Genomic DNA, 18,277 nt, shown 5'->3' on the forward strand with positions numbered 1-18,277 from the left:
GCCTTTAGAACCAAATTTAAATCCCAGGGAACCATGCTGCTTTTAATAATGAGTCTAGATCTAAAAGCTGCCTTAATGAACCGAGAAACCCAGTAGCTACAAGCTGCATCACAGCTATATAGGGCACCCAAGGCAGAAATCTGTACTTTAAGGGTGCTGGTGGATAACCCTAGTTCAAGACCTTTTTGTAAAAACTCCAAAGATTTGTCCTATTGGCACCCCTTCCCCATCAACCCCAGAACCAGAGAAAGACAAAAACTTTCTCCAACTTGTGGCATAAATCTGGGTTGTAACAGGTTTTCTGCTGTGCAGGATGGTTACTAGACCTTTGGAAAAACCTTTCTGATTTGGCAGTGTCCTTTCAAGTTCCACACCGTCAAGTGGAGGCCAGTTGCTTGAGGATGGAATATCGGACCCCGGAGAAGGAGATATGGAATCTCTGGAAGAACCCAAGGATCAGAGATGGACATGTTCCTCAGGCATGAGAACCAGGGCCTCCTGGGCCAAAAGGGTGTGATCAGCAGAACCCTGGCCTTCTCCTCCCTGATCTTTCTTATTACCATGAGAAGAACAGCCAACCAGGGGGGGAGGAGTCATACGCCAGGCTGAAATACCAACGTATCAGGAAAGCGTCCACAGCTAGAGGATTTAGGGAACACAAGATCTTTGTCTTCCGATTTAGTTTTGTGGCAAACGGATCTACCTGACCGGAGGCCCCCCCATCTTCGGCTATTTGGGTAAAAATTCCTTGATTTAGTTCCCATTCCCCTTGCATCAGAGGATAGCAGCTTAGGAAATCTGCTCTCATGTTTTCTTTTTCCATTAAATGGAGGGCCATCAGGGAAAGGAGGTGACTTTCTGTAATCTGGAAGAGATGATCTGTCACTCTCATCAGCGATCTTGACCATGTATCCCCCTGGTGGTTCACATATGCTACCGCAACTAGATTATCCAAGAGGATCTTTACATTCTGGCCCTGAAGGAAAGGTAAGAAATTATTCACCGCCTTGTCTACCGCCAGAAGTTCTTTTGAATTGGAGGAGAGACCCTTTTCAATATCTGACCAGGTCCCCTGGGCTACCATATCTCCCAGATGGGCTCCCCACCCTCTCGGACTCGCATCTGTGGTAATTGTTCTAGTGACCCTAAGTACCCAGGGAACCCCTCGAGATAGGTTAGGCTCATCCTGCCACCACTATAAAGATTTTACTGACCGGGGTGTTAAGGACATCTTCCAAGTGCCCCTTAAGAGAAACTTCATTATGTAGCACATCCCACTGTAGAACTGTGGCGCCCCTGAAGGTTCGACCGCCACAGGGATGCTGCACTTCTGTAATGGAGTGTAGTGTTCCTCCTCCGAGGTAAGAACAGCGTGATGGTCGGGACCCAACCTTTGCATCCAACGCCACATTTCTCCACCAGGGTGGCTAGTATGCACCAGGTGCTGCCCTCCTGGTTACAGGGAGACTGGGGAACCAAGAGTGAGGGGAACCAGTTAGTGGGTGAGGGTTGAGGACTTACAATTTAGTGACACTTTAAATTTCATATTTAATAAAAAGCCATCTTTGGTTTTGGTCTTTGTGCTGTTAATTACTGTGAGGTATTGTGATCTCCCACCCTGAACGTGGATCCTGTGTGGACCTGCAGTGGATGGAGACACAGCCCTGATACCCCAGCCTTGAGACGGGGGGCAGGTTGCAGACGAGGAACGTCTCAACCCGGTCAAGGACCACGACCAAGAAGGCCCGGAGCTTAAGAGTGTAGCTCCACAGCTAATGGATCCCGGGGAGGATGCAGACGGAGCAGTGTACGCCACCTGTCCTCACCATCTGATATATTCAGAGGGAGTCCGGCTGCAAGAGGGGTACCGGCCCCGACACCCGACCTTGCTTCTCCATGTCCTGGTTGGTAAAGCCTGGTAGGCCCAGAGGATCCCATCGGGTATCGGAAGGAGCGGAGCTGCCACCCGTGCCCTTGTTCTGAGAGGAGTTCAGAGGGAGACCCGGCCTATCTACACACACAGACAGGAGAGGATACGGTCTGTAGTTCAGGAACACTCTGGTGCGGGGTCCCGATTGAATGCTGGACTTGCTCGGAGGTTGTTGGACCCCCATCCCTGGTGACTGCAGGACTCCGTGGGGATCAGGGAGTCGCCTTCCTTCTGCCATCTCTAATGTGACTAAAGCCTTGGAAGTTCACCCCTATGGCCTCCGGACTGTTTATTCTGCGCTACACCGCGCGACGTGGCATCCGTTCTTCCTCCACTACTACCCCCTCCATCCTTCCTGTCCCTCTGCCCTGAGGCCTTGCTCCGCCTGTGGGGAGTAGTAATAACTCTGGCCGCCGTAACACTATGCCTCAGCGGACTGCAGCGGCGCTGGTGGCCTTCACCAGGTGCCACAGGTGGCGTAGTCGTAAATCAGCCACTCAACCCGGATAAGCCCACACCATCTCTTTTAATGTGACGGCCCTGAGCACGGGTCGGGTCCGGGCCACGGCTGCACCCCATCTCTCCATCACAGGACCCGACTCCGAGTCCCCCATCTCCCAGGGTAAAGAAAAGGGCTTTTTCGAGTAAGAGACGTCATGCTATCACTTGTGGGGGGTTTCTGCTGTTTTCGCATGTCAGGGGCTCTCCAAATGTGATATGGCATCCACTTTTTTCATATGGCATTTTGTTTTCATAATGGCATTACGGCATTCATTTTAATATGGTGATATGGCATTCAGTCTTTTTTGCGTTCAAAAAGTCGAAACGGTGCTCCTTCCCTTCCGAGCCCTGTCATGTGCCCAAACAATAGTTTTCCCCCACATATGGGGTATCAACATGCTCAGTAGAAATTACACAACAAATTTTGTGGTTCATTTTATCTTGTTACCCTTGTGAAAATAAAAAAATTGGGGCTATAGTAAAATTTTTGTGAAAAAAAGTAAAATGTTCATTTTTCTTTCCACATTGCTTTAGTTCCTTTTGGGTATTTTCTGTCATAAAGGCCCCTCAAAGTCACTTCAAATGTGATGTGGTCCCTAAAAAAATGGTTTTGTAAATTTTGTTGGAAAAATTAGAAATCGCTGGTCAACTTTTAAACCTTCTAACTTCCTAACAAAAAAAATGTTTTAAAAATTGTGCTGATGTAAAGTAAACATATGAGAAATGTTATTTATTAACTATTTTGTGTGACATAACTCTCTGGAATTAAAAGTTTGAAAATTGCAAAATTATCAAAATTTTCACCAAATTGTCGTATCAAAATTGGTTACCACTATCATGAAGTACAATATGTCACTAAACACAATCTCAGAATCAGTGGGATCCATTGTAAAATAAGAAGAAAATAATAAAATCCTTATACTCACATGTTCTATGTGTCCCTAGCTGTAATTCTCTGACCGCTGACGCTGAGGAGCCGAGGAGAATGAGCCGCTCCGGCGAGCGGGCCCCGAAGCTGAGCTCAGGAGCGGTGTCCTGTCACTCAGTGAGCGCAGCTCCGGGGCCACTATCCGGGGAACACTTAGGACCATAGGCAGATTATAATGAGGGCAATCTGGGCTACCGCCCGGGGCCCCGGGGCTCCGGGGAGCCCCGGGGGGTCCATGGCCAAGCTTAAAGGATCTCTCACTTTACACACTTAACATCTTTTATCCATTCTTAAAAAGCGTCATAGATTTCAAGCTTTTTTCATAGTGTTTTTCACCCTTGAATTTGTTCCAGAAAATGAAGTATTGCTCCTGGAAAATTAATGTAATTACACATGTGTTGGTATAGATATGTTTATTTCATTTGTATGTAATGGAACAACACAAAAAAACAAACAAAAAAGGCAAATTGGACATAATTTCACACAAAACTCCCAAAATGGGCCAAACCAAAATGTTGGCACTTTTCCAAAGTTGTAGGTAAACAACTTTGTTTCAAGCATATGATGCTCATTCAAACTCACCTGTGGCAAGTAACAGGTTTGAGCAATATGAAATCATACCTGAAACCAGATAAAAAGGTGAGAAATTTACATATTCTTTGCATTGTATGACTGTGTGTGCCAAACTAAGCATGGAGAACACAAAGAGGAGAAGAGAACTGTCTGAGGAGTTGAGAACCAAAATTGTTGAAAAATATCAACAATCTCAAGGTTACAAATTAATCTCCAGAGATCTTGATGTTCCTTTGTCCATGGTGCGCAACATTATCAAGAAGTTTACAACCCATGGCACTGTAGCTAATCTCTCTGGATGTGGACAGTCGAGAAAAATTGATGAAAGGTTGCAACGCAGGATAGTCCAAATGGTGGATAAGCAACCCCAATCAAGTTCCAAAGATATTCAAGCTGTCCTGCATGCTCAGGGTGCATCAGTGTCAGCGTGAACTATATGTAGTCTTTTGAATGAAATGAATGACCATGGCAGGAGACCCAGGAGGACCCCACTGCTGACATAGATACATAAAAAAGCTAGACTACAATTTACCAATATGTGCGTGAGTAAGCCTAAATCCTTTTGGGAAATCATCTTGTGGACAGATGAAACCAAGATAGAGCTTTTTGGTGAAGCACATCATTCTACTGTTTACCAAAAATGGAATGAGGACTGCAAAGAAAAGAACACAGTACCTACAGTCATATATGGTGGAGGTTCAAAGATGTTTTGGGGTTGTTTTGTTGCCTCTGGCACTCATTGCTTTGACTGCGTGCAAAGCATCATGAAATCTGAAGATTACCAAAGGATTTTGGGTCACAATGTAGTGTCTATTGTCAGAAAGCTGGGTTTGCGTCCTAGGTCATGGGACTTCGAGCAGGACAATTACCCCAAACATATTTCAAGAAGCACCAAGAAATGGATGGGAACAAAGTGCTGGAGAGTTCTGAAGTGGCAGCAATGAGTCCGGATCTAAATCCTTTTGAACACCTGTGGATTTAGATCCGGACTCATTGCTTAGTCCGGATCTAAATTGCTCTTAAAATTGCTCTTGGGAGGAGACACACTTCACATATGGGAGACCTGGGACAGTTTGCAAAAGAAGAGTGGTCTACATACTTTTATATATATATATATATATATACATATATATATATATATATATATATATATATGTATGTATAATACTTGACACCTAATGGGAGCCAAAGGCCAAAGAAGGGGGCATTGTCCTAAGTAGGGGCCACAGAGGGAGACATTATTTTAATTGGGGTCCAAGGAGGGGGACATTATTTTAAATGGGGGCCCCAAGAGGGGACATTATTGTAAATTTTGTCTAAAAAGGGGGGCATCATACCATGGGAGCAAAAGGGGAACATTATGATAAATGGTGGCCAAAGAAGGGGACTTTATTCTAAATGAGGACCAAAAAGAGAGACATTGTACTACAGGGGGCCAAAGAGAGTTATATATAATAATATTTTTTATTTAATTTCTATATTTAGTAGAGACATGTACAAACTGAATAAGACAATACAGATTATCACATAATTCATGACATACTAAGAGGAGTGAAGGCCCTGCTAACAAGCTTACAGTCTATGAAGATATAGGAGTGACACAAAAGATAAAAAGGTGCTTGTCATGTATGGTCCGGCCATGATTATTATAAACAGGGGAATTCAAATACCATTACATGAACCAGTCATCAGCCAGAATCTGTATAAGTACAGATACAAGGAGCTGTAGAGTGCATGGAGGCTGTGGATACAGATGAGTGAAGGGACCAGATTCTGGAGAAAATTAAGGAAGGGAGAACAGGGCATAGTTAGATTAACCATATTCTGTGTGATAGTGCATTCCAGAGAACTGCTGCAGCACAAGAGAAGTCCTGAAGATGGGGGTAGAAGGTTTTGATTACAGAGGATGCTAGTCTTAGGTAGATAGTTGATTTTACATTTCTGGATTCTGTAGATTTGTGATTTGTATTAAACAAAAAAAAAACAACAACAACAATCCGAGGTGTCAGTGACGCGCCCCCTGGGCCAGTGCTGTAGGGGATACCCGGAGCCGGATCTCGATGGGGGTAGTAGTCCTTGTGGCGGTGACCCGGTCCGTGCCCAGGGTGTCAAACTAAGTGGCAGTCTATGGCAGTAGATGTTAACTTGATTGTCGACTACGCCACCCGTTGAGTGCGGCTTTGAAGCCGCCGCTGCAGAGCAGTCCACTGAGGCCGGTGGTATATGTGCAGCAGTGATGGTATAACCCCCAACGGGAGGGGTATGGCCTCAGGGCAGCAGGTGTAGATGATGGGGGTTGTGATGATGCAAAAAGAAGATTCAGAGTCAGGAGATGCAGTTCAGGGTTTTTACTTACTGGTGTTCTCTTGGTCACTCTGGCCTTGAGCGACCACCCGAGCCGTGCTGCGTCCACCAGGTCCTGGACTCGGCCAACCCCCAGACAATTCCGGAGCGTGGTCCTGAGCTCCTTTCTGACTCTCCCTTCCTCTGGCCGTTCCCACCAGGGATCCACTTTTGGCCGGCTCCCTCGGGTCTCTTGGTGGTCAAGCCTCCTCTGGGCTCCCTGACCCTATGCTCGGTGTGCCTTTCTAGTGGATTTGGTGAGGGTCGTGGCAGATCCTGCCCACGACCTCCGGTTCCTGGCTAAGGTTCGTTTTGGGCCTCCGCCAGCTTGGGACCCGGTACCCTTGTCCGCCAACCCTTCACCCTTCTGTCCTTATTCTGGGATCTTGGGGTTCCTTCTTGTTTCCTCTCTGGGTCCTTCTCACTCCTCTCTCTCTCTCTGCAGGCTCTGCTCTGGAGCTGAGCCCAGCCGGAGCCACAGCTCCCTGTCAGCCCTCCTGGCTGAGCTTCTCTGCTCTGCTCCTCAGGCTAAAAAGACCCTGTCCTAAGATGGTGCCCACCATATATACTACCTCTATGTGTGAGCTCAGGTGACCAGCACCCAATGAGCTCCTAGCTTTACCCAGACTACTCCCCCTATCTGCCCCTACACTACTGGGATGTTCCACCCCCCTCCCACTCCAGCCAGGGACAGACGCTGTCGTACCTGCACATAAACTGGTGGGAGTACCGTTGATCTGTCCCCCGGAAATGGGATGTATGTAGTGCATGCAGCCTACTGAGCTCAGTTCCACACTCCATCCTTACCCGGGAGTGGAATACCACACCTCTGGAGTGAGGTGCAATACCCCTGTAGCAGCCGAATCCTCAGGGTGCTACATCAGTATTCTTTAATGAGGACATAGCCCTCATGGTTTGTAATTCCAGTGTGTGATGATTAAATAAATGTTGTGATTAATGTGCAGTTTGGCCCACAAAATACAGATGGTATCACCAAGCATAGAAATAAACAGATGGAATCATCAGGCATAGAGATAAACAGAATGTAAATAAAGACAATACAGCTGTCCTTACCTGCAGTTGAAAGGTTGTATTGTCTTTATTTACATTCTGTTTATCTCTATGCTTGGTGATACCATCTGTATTTTGTGGGCCATGATTGACTTTGCCCTATATTGACACTTGTCTACCACTTGTGGGCTTTATGGCTTCTCTCTATATGACCTATTGACATATTTATAGATATATACTTTCATGGCATTTTGACTACATTTATCTATGCTGGATACTTTAAGGTATGTACTTGTTATCCACTAATGCTTACTAGATGAATGAATTTTGGATACTGATCCTTTTACTTATTTATTTATTTAATTCTTCATGTATTTATCACTGGGTTCATTGATATGATCTCCTTTTGTAAGTCTTGTTAAACAGAATAAATGATTGACTACCCTTGTTACTAGCACTGCAGGCACCTTCATTGGTTCACTTCCCTTTTATGTGTGTTTTATAAATTTCTTTTAAATAATTCAATAAAAGTTCCAAATCTTTTTATCAAACTTGTGCATCTATACTTCTTTGACCTGATTGAGTGTTACTCCCATTCTAGTAGCCACAATAACAACGTACAACTGAAGCAATAAAAAAATGCCTTTATTAAAAATAAATATAAAAACATAACAAAAGTAATTTCTAAAAATACCCATTAAATACCATGGGAAACAATTGAACTCCACAACAATAAATAAAGCTCATAGGATATGAAGAAGGAGTCTATATATCATCTGATGTCTATACACATAGTATAGCACCTGCAGTATACAGGATAATATATGACTGGTATATGGTATACAGTGATTACAGAAGTCAGATATCATATACAGGATAATATGTGACTGTTATCTATTGTATAATTCCCAAATTTAACAGAAAGGAAAAAGGGACAAATTATTTGGCTTGCATAGTAGCAGAGTGCTTTGTGGAAAATTAATGACCATGCCTCGAACCATTTATTTCTATACAGATAAATGTACAAGGATGACCTGCATCTTCTAAAGCAGCAGAAGCCAAGGCATCCCGAAACAACTGCTGGGGTATCGGCCTGGGGGACATCCGTATACATAGCTAGTGTGACTGTGGATTAATTGATCTGTGATATACTGCAGTAACTGCACCTTAATCACAACATTTATTTAATCATCACACACTGGAATTACAAACCATGAGGGCTATGTCCTCATTAAAGAATACTGACACCTCGGATTGTTGTTGTTTTTTTTTTTTGTTTAATACAAATCACAAATCTACAGAATCCAGAAATGTAAAATCAACTATCTACCTAAGACTAGCATCCTCTGTAATCAAAACCTTCTACCCCCATCTTCAGGACTTCTCTTGTGCTGCAGCAGTTCTCTGGAATGCACTATCCCACAGAATATGGTTAATCTAACTATGCCCTGTTCTCCCTTCCTTAATTTTCTCCAGAATCTGGTCCCTTCACTCATCTGTATCCACAGCCTCCATGCACTCTACAGCTCCTTGTATCTGTACTTATACAGATTCTGGCTGATGACTGGTTCATGTAATGGTATTTGAATTCCCCTGTTTATAATAATCATGGCCGGACCATACATGACAAGCACCTTTTTATCTTTTGTGTCACTCCTATATCTTCATAGACTGTAAGCTTGTTAGCAGGGCCTTCACTCCTCTTAGTATGTCATGAATTATGTGATAATCTGTATTGTCTTATTCAGTTTGTACATGTCTCTACTAAATATAGAAATTAAATAAAAAATATTATTATATATAACTCTCTTTGGCCCCCTGTAGTACAATGTCTCTCTTTTTGGTCCTCATTTAGAATAAAGTCCCCTTCTTTGGCCACCATTTATCATAATGTTCCCCTTTTGCTCCCATGGTATGATGCCCCCCTTTTTAGACAAAATTTACAATAATGTCCCCTCTTGGGGCCCCCATTTAAAATAATGTCCCCCTCCTTGGACCCCAATTAAAATAATGTCTCCCTCTGTGGCCCCTACTTAGGACAATGCCCCCTTCTTTGGCCTTTGGCTCCCATTAGGTGTCAAGTATTATACATATATATATATATATATATGTATATATATATATGTATATATATATATATATATATATATATATATATATAAAAGTATGTAGACCACTCTTCTTTTGCAAACTGTCCCAGGTCTCCCATATGTGAAGTGTGTCTCCTCCCAAGAGCAATTTTAAGAGCAATTTAGATCCGGACTAAGCAATGAGTCCGGATCTAAATCCACAGGTGTTCAAAAGGATTTAGATCCGGACTCATTGCTGCCACTTCAGAACTCTCCAGCACTTTGTTCCCATCCATTTCTTGGTGCTTCTTGAAATATGTTTGGGGTAATTGTCCTGCTCGAAGTCCCATGACCTAGGACGCAAACCCAGCTTTCTGACAATAGACACTACATTGTGACCCAAAATCCTTTGGTAATCTTCAGATTTCATGATGCTTTGCACGCAGTCAAAGCAATGAGTGCCAGAGGCAACAAAACAACCCCAAAACATCTTTGAACCTCCACCATATATGACTGTAGGTACTGTGTTCTTTTCTTTGCAGTCCTCATTCCATTTTTGGTAAACAGTAGAATGATGTGCTTCACCAAAAAGCTCTATCTTGGTTTCATCTGTCCACAAGATGATTTCCCAAAAGGATTTAGGCTTACTCACGCACATATTGGTAAATTGTAGTCTAGCTTTTTTATGTATCTATGTCAGCAGTGGGGTCCTCCTGGGTCTCCTGCCATGGTCATTCATTTCATTCAAAAGACTACATATAGTTCACGCTGACATTGATGCACCCTGAGCATGCAGGACAGCTTGAATATCTTTGGAACTTGATTGGGGTTGCTTATCCACCATTTGGACTATCCTGCTTTGCAACCTTTCATCAATTTTTCTCGGCTGTCCACATCCAGAGAGATTAGCTACAGTGCCATGGGTTGTAAACTTCTTGATAATGTTGCGCACCATGGACAAAGGAACATCAAGATCTCTGGAGATTAATTTGTAACCTTGAGATTGTTAATATTTTTCAACAATTTTGGTTCTCAACTCCTCAGACAGTTCTCTTCTCCTCTTTGTGTTCTCCATGCTTAGTTTGGCACACACAGTCATACAATGCAAAGAATATGTAAATTTCTCACCTTTTTATCTGGTTTCAGGTATGATTTCATATTGCTCAAACCTGTTACTTGCCACAGGTGAGTTTGAATGAGCATCATATGCTTGAAACAAAGTTGTTTACCTACAACTTTGGAAAAGTGCCAACATTTTGGTTTGGCCCATTTTGGGAGTTTTGTGTGAAATTATGTCCAATTTGCCTTTTTTGTTTGTTTTTTTGTGTTGTTCCATTACATACAAATGAAATAAACATATCTATACCAACACATGTGTAATTACATTAATTTTCCAGGAGCAATACTTCATTTTCTGGAACAAATTCAAGGGTGAAAAACACTATGAAAAAAGCTTGAAATCTATGACGCTTTTTAACAATGGATAAAAGATGTTAAGTGTGTAAAGTGAGGGATCCTTTAAGCTTGGCCATGGACTCCCCGGGGCTCCCCGGAGCCCCGGGGCCCCGGGCGGTAGCCCAGATTTCCCTCATTATAATCTGCCTATGGTCCTAAGTGTTCCCCGGATAGTGGCCCCGGAGCTGCGCTCACTGAGTGACAGGACACCGCTCCTGAGCTCAGCTTCGGGGCCCGCTCGCCGGAGCGGCTCATTCTCCTCGGCTCCTCAGCGTCAGCGGTCAGAGAATTACAGCTAGGGACACATAGGACATGTGAGTATAAGGATTTTATTATTTTCTTCTTATTTTACAATGGATCCCACTGATTCTGAGATTGTGTTTAGTGACATATTGTACTTCATGATAGTGGTAACCAATTTTGATACGACAATTTGGTGAAAATTTTGATAATTTTGCAATTTTCAAACTTTTAATTCCAGAGAGTTATGTCACACAAAATAGTTAATAAATAACATTTCTCATATGTTTACTTTACATCAGCACAATTTTTAAAACATTTTTTTTGTTAGGAAGTTAGAAGGTTTAAAAGTTGACCAGCGATTTCTAATTTTTCCAACAAAATTTACAAAACCATTTTTTTAGGGACCACATCACATTTGAAGTGACTTTGAGGGGCCTTTATGACAGAAAATACCCAAAAGGAACTAAAGCAATGTGGAAAGAAAAATGAACATTTTACTTTTTTTCACAAAAATTTTACTATAGCCCCAATTTTTTTATTTTCACAAGGGTAACAAGATAAAATGAACCACAAAATTTGTTGTGTAATTTCTACTGAGCATGTTGATACCCCATATGTGGGGGAAAACTATTGTTTGGGCACATGACAGGGCTCGGAAGGGAAGGAGCACCGTTTCGACTTTTTGAACGCAAAAAAGACTGAATGCCATATCACCATATTAAAATGAATGCCGTAATGCCATTATGAAAACAAAATGCCATATGAAAAAAGTGGATGCCATATCACATTTGGAGAGCCCCTGACATGCGAAAACAGCAGAAACCCCCCACAAGTGATAGCGTGACGTCTCTTATTCGAAAAAGCCCTTTTCTTTACCCTGGGAGATGGGGGACTCAGGGCCGTCACATTAAAAGAGATGGTGTGGGCTTATCCGGGTTGAGTGGCTGATTTACGACTACGCCACCTGTGGCACCTGGTGAAGGCCACCAGCGCCGCTGCAGTCCGCTGAGGCATAGTGTTACGGCGGCCAGAGTTATTACTACTCCCCACAGGCGGAGCAAGGCCTCAGGGCAGAGGGACAGGAAGGATGGAGGGGGTAGTAGTGGAGGAAGAACGGATGCCACGTCGCGCGGTGTAGCGCAGAATAAACAGTCCGGAGGCCATAGGGGTGAACTTCCACGGCTTTACTCACATTAGAGATGGCAGAAGGAAGGCGACTCCCTGATCCCCACGGAGTCCTGCAGTCACCAGGGATGGGGGTCCGACAACCTCCGAGCAAGTCCAGCATTCAATTGGGACCCCGCACCAGAGTGTTCCTGAACTACAGACCGTATCCTCTCCTGTCTGTGTGTGTAGATAGGCCGGGTCTCCCTCTGAACTCCTCTCAGAACAAGGGCACGGGTGGCAGCTCCGCTCCTTCCGATACCCGATGGGATCCTCTGGGCCTACCAGGCTTTACCAACCAGGACATGGAGAAGCAAGGTAGGGTGTCGGGGCCGGTACCCCTCTTGCAGCCGGACTCCCTCTGAATATATCAGATGGTGAGGACAGGTGGCGTACACTGCTCCATCTGCATCCTCCCCGGGATCCATTAGCTGTGGAGCTACACTCTTAAGCTCCGGGCCTTCTTGGTCGTGGTCCTTGACCGGGTTGAGACATTCCTCGTCTGCAACCTGCCCCCCGTCCCAAGGCTGGGGTATGAGGGCTGTGTCTCCATCCACTGCAGGTCCACACAGGATCCACGTTCAGGGTGGGAGATCACAATACCTCACAGTAATTAACAGCACAAAGACCAAAACCAAAGATGGCTTTTTATTAAATATGAAATTTAAAGTGTCACTAAATTGTAAGTCCTCAACCCTCACCCACTAACTGGTTCCCCTCACTCTTGGTTCCCCAGTCTCCATGTAACCAGGAGGGCAGCACCTGGTGCATACTAGCCCCCCTGGTGGAGAAATGTGGTGTTGGATGCAAAGGTTGGGTCCCGACCATCACGCTGTTCTTACCTCGGAGGAGGAACACTACACTCCATTACAGAAGTGCAGCATCCCTGTGGCGGTCGAACCTTCAGGGGCGCCACAGTTCTACAGTGGGATGTGCTACATAATGAAGTTTCTCTTAAGGGGCACTTGGAAGATGTCCTTATCACCCCGGTCAGTAAAATCTTTATAGTGGTGGCAGGATGAGCCTAACCTATCTCGAGGGGTTCCCTGGGTACTTAGGGTCACTAGAACAATTACCACAGATGCGAGTCCGAGAGGGTGGGGAGCCCATCTGGGAGATATGGTAGCCCAGGGGACCTGGTCAGATATTTAAAAGGGTCTCTCCTCCAATTCAAAAGAACTTCTGGCGGTAGACAAGGCGGTGAATAATTTCTTACCTTTCCTTCAGGGCCAGAATGTAAAGATCCTCTTGGATAATCTAGTTGCGGTAGCATATGTGAACCACCAGGGGGATACATGGTCAAGATCACTGATGAGAGTGACAGATCATCTCTTCCAGATTACAGAAAGTCACCTCCTTTCCCTGATGGCCCTCCATATAATGGAAAAAGAAAACATGAGAGCAGATTTCCTAAGCTGCTATCCTCTGATGCAAGGGGAATGGGAACTAAATCAAGGAATTTTTACCCAAATAGCCGAAGATGGGGGGGCCTCCGGTCAGGTAGATCCGTTTGCCACAAAACTAAATCGGAAGACAAAGATCTTGTGTTCCCTAAATCCTCTAGCTGTGGACGCTTTCCTGATACGTTGGTATTTCAGCCTGGCGTATGACTCCTCCCTCCCTGGTTGGCTGTTCTTCTCATGGTAATAAGAAAGATCAGGGAGGAGAAGGCCAGGGTTCTGCTGATCGCACCCTTTTGGCCCAGGAGGCCCTGGTTCTCATGCCTGAGGAACATGTCCATCTCTGATCCTTGGGTTCTTCCAGAGATTCCATATCTCCTTCTCCGGGGTCCGATATTCCATCCTCAAGCAACTGGCCTCCACTTGACGGTGTGGAACTTGAAAGGACACTGCCAAATCAGAAAGGTTTTTCCAAAGGTCTAGTAACCATCCTGCACAGCAGAAAACCTGTTACAACCAAGATTTATGCCACAAGTTGGAGAAAGTTTTTGTCTTTCTCTGGTTCTGGGGTTGATGGGGAAGGGGTGCCAATAGGACTCATTATTAAAAGCAGCTTGGTTCCCTGGGATTTAAATTTGGTTCTAAAGGCCTTGACTAGCTCGCCGTTTGTGCTAATAGTCAGCAACCCTTAAATCCCTCTCTCTTAAGACCGCTTTAATATCTTTAACCTCGGCCAGGAGCATTAGTGACATCCAGACCCTGTCTATGGCCTCGCCGTTTACTCAAATTCTGGATGATAGGCAGGATCTGGTCTAAAAATCACTCTCTCTCCCTAAGGTAGCTACTCGTTTCCACAGACTTCAGGAAGTCCTCCTACCCTCCTTTTGTCCACATCCTAGTAACCAGAAAGAGGTGGAGTTACATACGTTAGAAGTGAGGAGATGTGTGGTTAGGTACCATTCAGTTACCAAAAGCTTTAGGAAAGATAACTCGTTGTTTATATCCTACCAAGGGGCTAGGAATGGTCTAAGGTCACGAAGTCCACCATAGCTAGATGGAATTAGGAGGCCATTTCTCTATCATATACAGTATAGACCAAAAGTTTGGACACACCTTCGCATTTAAAGATTTTTCTGTATTTCTTGAATATGGAAATTGTACATTCACACTGAAGGCATCAAAACTATGAATTAACACATGTGGAATTATATATTTAACAAAAAAGTGTGAAACAACTGGGTTCAGGTCTGGTGACTGTGAAGGCCAGGTTATCTGGCGTAGCACCCCATCACTCTCCTTCTTGGTCAAATAGCCCTTACACAGCCTGGAGGTGTGTTTGGGGTCATTGTCCTGTTGAAAAATAAATGATGGTCCAACTAAACGCAAACCAGATGGAATAGCATGCCGCTGCAAGATGCTGTGGTAGCCATGCTGGTTCAGTATGCCTTCAATTTTGAATAAATCCCCAACCGTGTCACCAGCAAAGCACCCCCACACCATCACACCTCCTCCTCCATGCTTCACGGTGGGAACCAGGCATGTAGAATCCATCCGTTCACCTTTTCTGCGTCGCACAAAGACACGGTGGTTGGAACCAAAGATCTCAAATTTGGACTCATCAGACCAAAGCACAGATTTCCACTGGTCTAATGTCCATTCCTTGTGTTCTTTAGCCCAAACAAGTCTCTTCTGCTTGTTGCCCGTCCTTAGCAGTGGTTTCCTAGCAGCTATTTTACCATGAAGGCCTGCTGCACAAAGTCTCCTCTTAACAGTTGTTGAAGAGATGTGTCTGCTGCTAGAACTCTGTGTGGCATTGAACTGGTCTCTAATCTGAGCTGCTGTTAAACTGCGATTTCTGAAGCTGGTGACTCGGATAAACTTATCCTCAGAAGCAGAGGTGACTCTTGGTCTTCCTTTCCTGGGGCGGTCCTCATGTGAGCCAGTTTCTTTGTAGCGCTTGATGGTTTTTGCAACTGCACTTGGGGACACTTTCAAAGTTTTCCCAATTTTTCGGACTGACTGACCTTCATTTCTTAAAGTAATGATGGCCACTCGTTTTTCTTTACTTAGCTGCTTTTTTCTTGCCATAATACAAATTCTAACAGTCTGTTCAGTAGGACTATCAGCTGTGTATCCAGCAGACTTCTGCACAACACAACTGATGGTCCCAACCCCATTTATAAGGCAAGAAATCCTACTTATTAAACCTGACAAGGCATACCTGTGAAGTGAAAACAATTTCCGGTGACTACCTCTTGAAGCTCATCAAGAGAATGCTAAGAGTGTGCAAAGCAGTCATCAAAGCAAAAGGTGGCTACTTTGAAGAACCTAGAATATAAGACATAATTTCAGCTGTTTCACACTTTTTTGTTAAGTATATAATTCCACATGTGTTAATTCATAGTTTTGATGTCTTCAGTGTGAATGTACAATTTTCATAGTCATGAAAATACAGAAGAATCTTTAAATGAGAAGATGTGTCCAAACTTTTGGTCTGTACATCTAGCGGCGAGGAAGTGCCAGAAGGGCTGAAGGCTCATTCCACCCCACCCCTCCTGGGCTGAGAAGACAGGTGTCTCGATAGAAGACATATGTAAGGCTGCTACCTGGTCCTGTCCCTCTACATTCCATAGACACGATAGGTTAGATATGGGTGTATCGGCTGACCTCACCTTTGGGAGAAGAGTGTTCCAGGCTGTGGTCCTTCAATAGATTACTTCATCTCTGTAATTCTCTCGTGGTGCTGTCATGGTCGACCGATAAAATCTTAAATTACATACCGGTAAAGGAATTTTTCGGAGACCATGACAGCACCCTTATATTTCCTCCTTTCACGTTTGTGGGAACACTCCCCTTTTATTAATTATAATATCACACTCAATAGGTGTCGTCTGGTATGGCAATTTTGTGATTGTTTGCTGTGTTTATTAACCTGGCAGTCCTCTCAATGCTCTGTAATCCCAACTGAGGCGGGAGAGAGGTGGCGCCCTTTTAAGCCTGTAGGTTTCCTCTCCTTGGTGGGCGGATCCCCTCTCTCGTGGTGCTGTCTCTGAAAAATCCCGTTACCGGTAAGTAACTTACGACTATACATTTGATGGAGCAATCAAAAAGTTGTACCCCAAAATGGTATTAAAAACGGTCTTAGAAAATTGAAACACAAGCCAAACAATTTGTTTGCAAAGTTTAGAATTTTTTAAAAGCAGTAAAATGTTTTCGTTTTCTTCTGCACCATTTCACTTTATTTGGAATTCATTGCCCTTTTTTTTCTATATGTTGCACAGTAAAGTGAATGGCGTCTTTCAAAAATGCTGTAATTTTGTCCCACAAAGTACACCTCAACCCTGCTGTATTGAATAGTGTCTGTGTTATTCACTATGTGATATGTGTTTTTTTATTGTATACTAATGTATAGTGACTAGTGATGATTGAGCGTGTTCTATGAACCCATTCAGCGAGCACGCTAACAGCCGTGACACTTGCAGGCACGGCGACCTTAAAAGAAATGCCGAGCATGCCAAAATACTCGGCGAGCACCTGAGCGTGCTCGCCGAAGGGGTTGATAGAACACGCTCGATCATCACTAATAGTGACCAGATGCCTCTAAGGAATCTTTTTTGGCCTCTGTTTTACTGGTGCTTGAAGTGCAAATTTTTGTAGCTCTAATGATTAAGTAATATGCAACTATGTGAACTGCAATTGCCAATTAACAATTTAAGGGTATCCATCAGATATACCCCTCCCTCCAATTCCCATTCATGACCATGCAGGATTTGGAAAGCTAAATCCATAGACACCTCTATATCTTTTATCTGTTGCTGCATTTCTGAGTGCTCTGGGTGTAACGGAGCACTAACCAAGCCTCAGCCTTCCAAGGTTGCTTCCCTGCCCAGCACCAGCCTCTTTATCTTGATTGATAGCTCACTGTCAGTTTTTTGGGACGTCAGGCACCAAGCAAGGAAAATCAGTGAGCTAGACACTAGCACTGGGAACTTTCCCTCCGTACATAAACAAAACATAAACCATTAAAAAAGCAATTTGGCACGTTACTTAATTTATGTAGATTTATAGAATGAAATGTTGGATTTCGTACGAGCTCGATCCATGTTTTTCACAGAGCTCATATCTTTTATAGTCTAGGGCTGTTCACATATTTCTGTGGACCGCGTATTTTTCACCGAAACACGTTGACCTGTCGGACTTTGATCCAAATCAAAGTTTAGAGCTTCTCGGATGCAAAACAAAGCTGATGAAAGTCTGAATGAGGCCTTACTCTATTATTTATTTTTTAAGCAGCGTTCATTCCAGGCTGCTGTACACATGAAGAGGGTTTACACACCTAAAATACATATATAAAACAAAGAAATAAGCTACCATTGACAGACTAGTATGGAGGGAGACACTGCCACTACGATCTAACAGTGTGGATTCTGGTGTCTCGCTCCTTCCCTCAGGTTGTATGCCAAAAGCCTCCTCCAATAAGCAAGTTCTGGACAAGCTGCAGGTGGAGAGGGAGTGCGGGATTACGGTGAAGGCCCTGACTGCGTCTCTGTTTTACACTTACGAGGGAAAGAAGTATCTCCTGAACCTGATCAACACTCCGGTGAGTGTGACGTTTCTTCTTGATTTGTTTCTCTGTGGTCTTGTTGCGGATGTTCAACTG

The sequence above is a fragment of the Phyllobates terribilis genome, unplaced genomic scaffold (genome assembly GCF_046119375.1).
Source record: "Phyllobates terribilis strain yellow unplaced genomic scaffold, ASM4611937v1 Scaffold_139__1_contigs__length_4784569, whole genome shotgun sequence".
NCBI classification, from domain to species: domain Eukaryota; kingdom Metazoa; phylum Chordata; class Amphibia; order Anura; family Dendrobatidae; genus Phyllobates; species Phyllobates terribilis.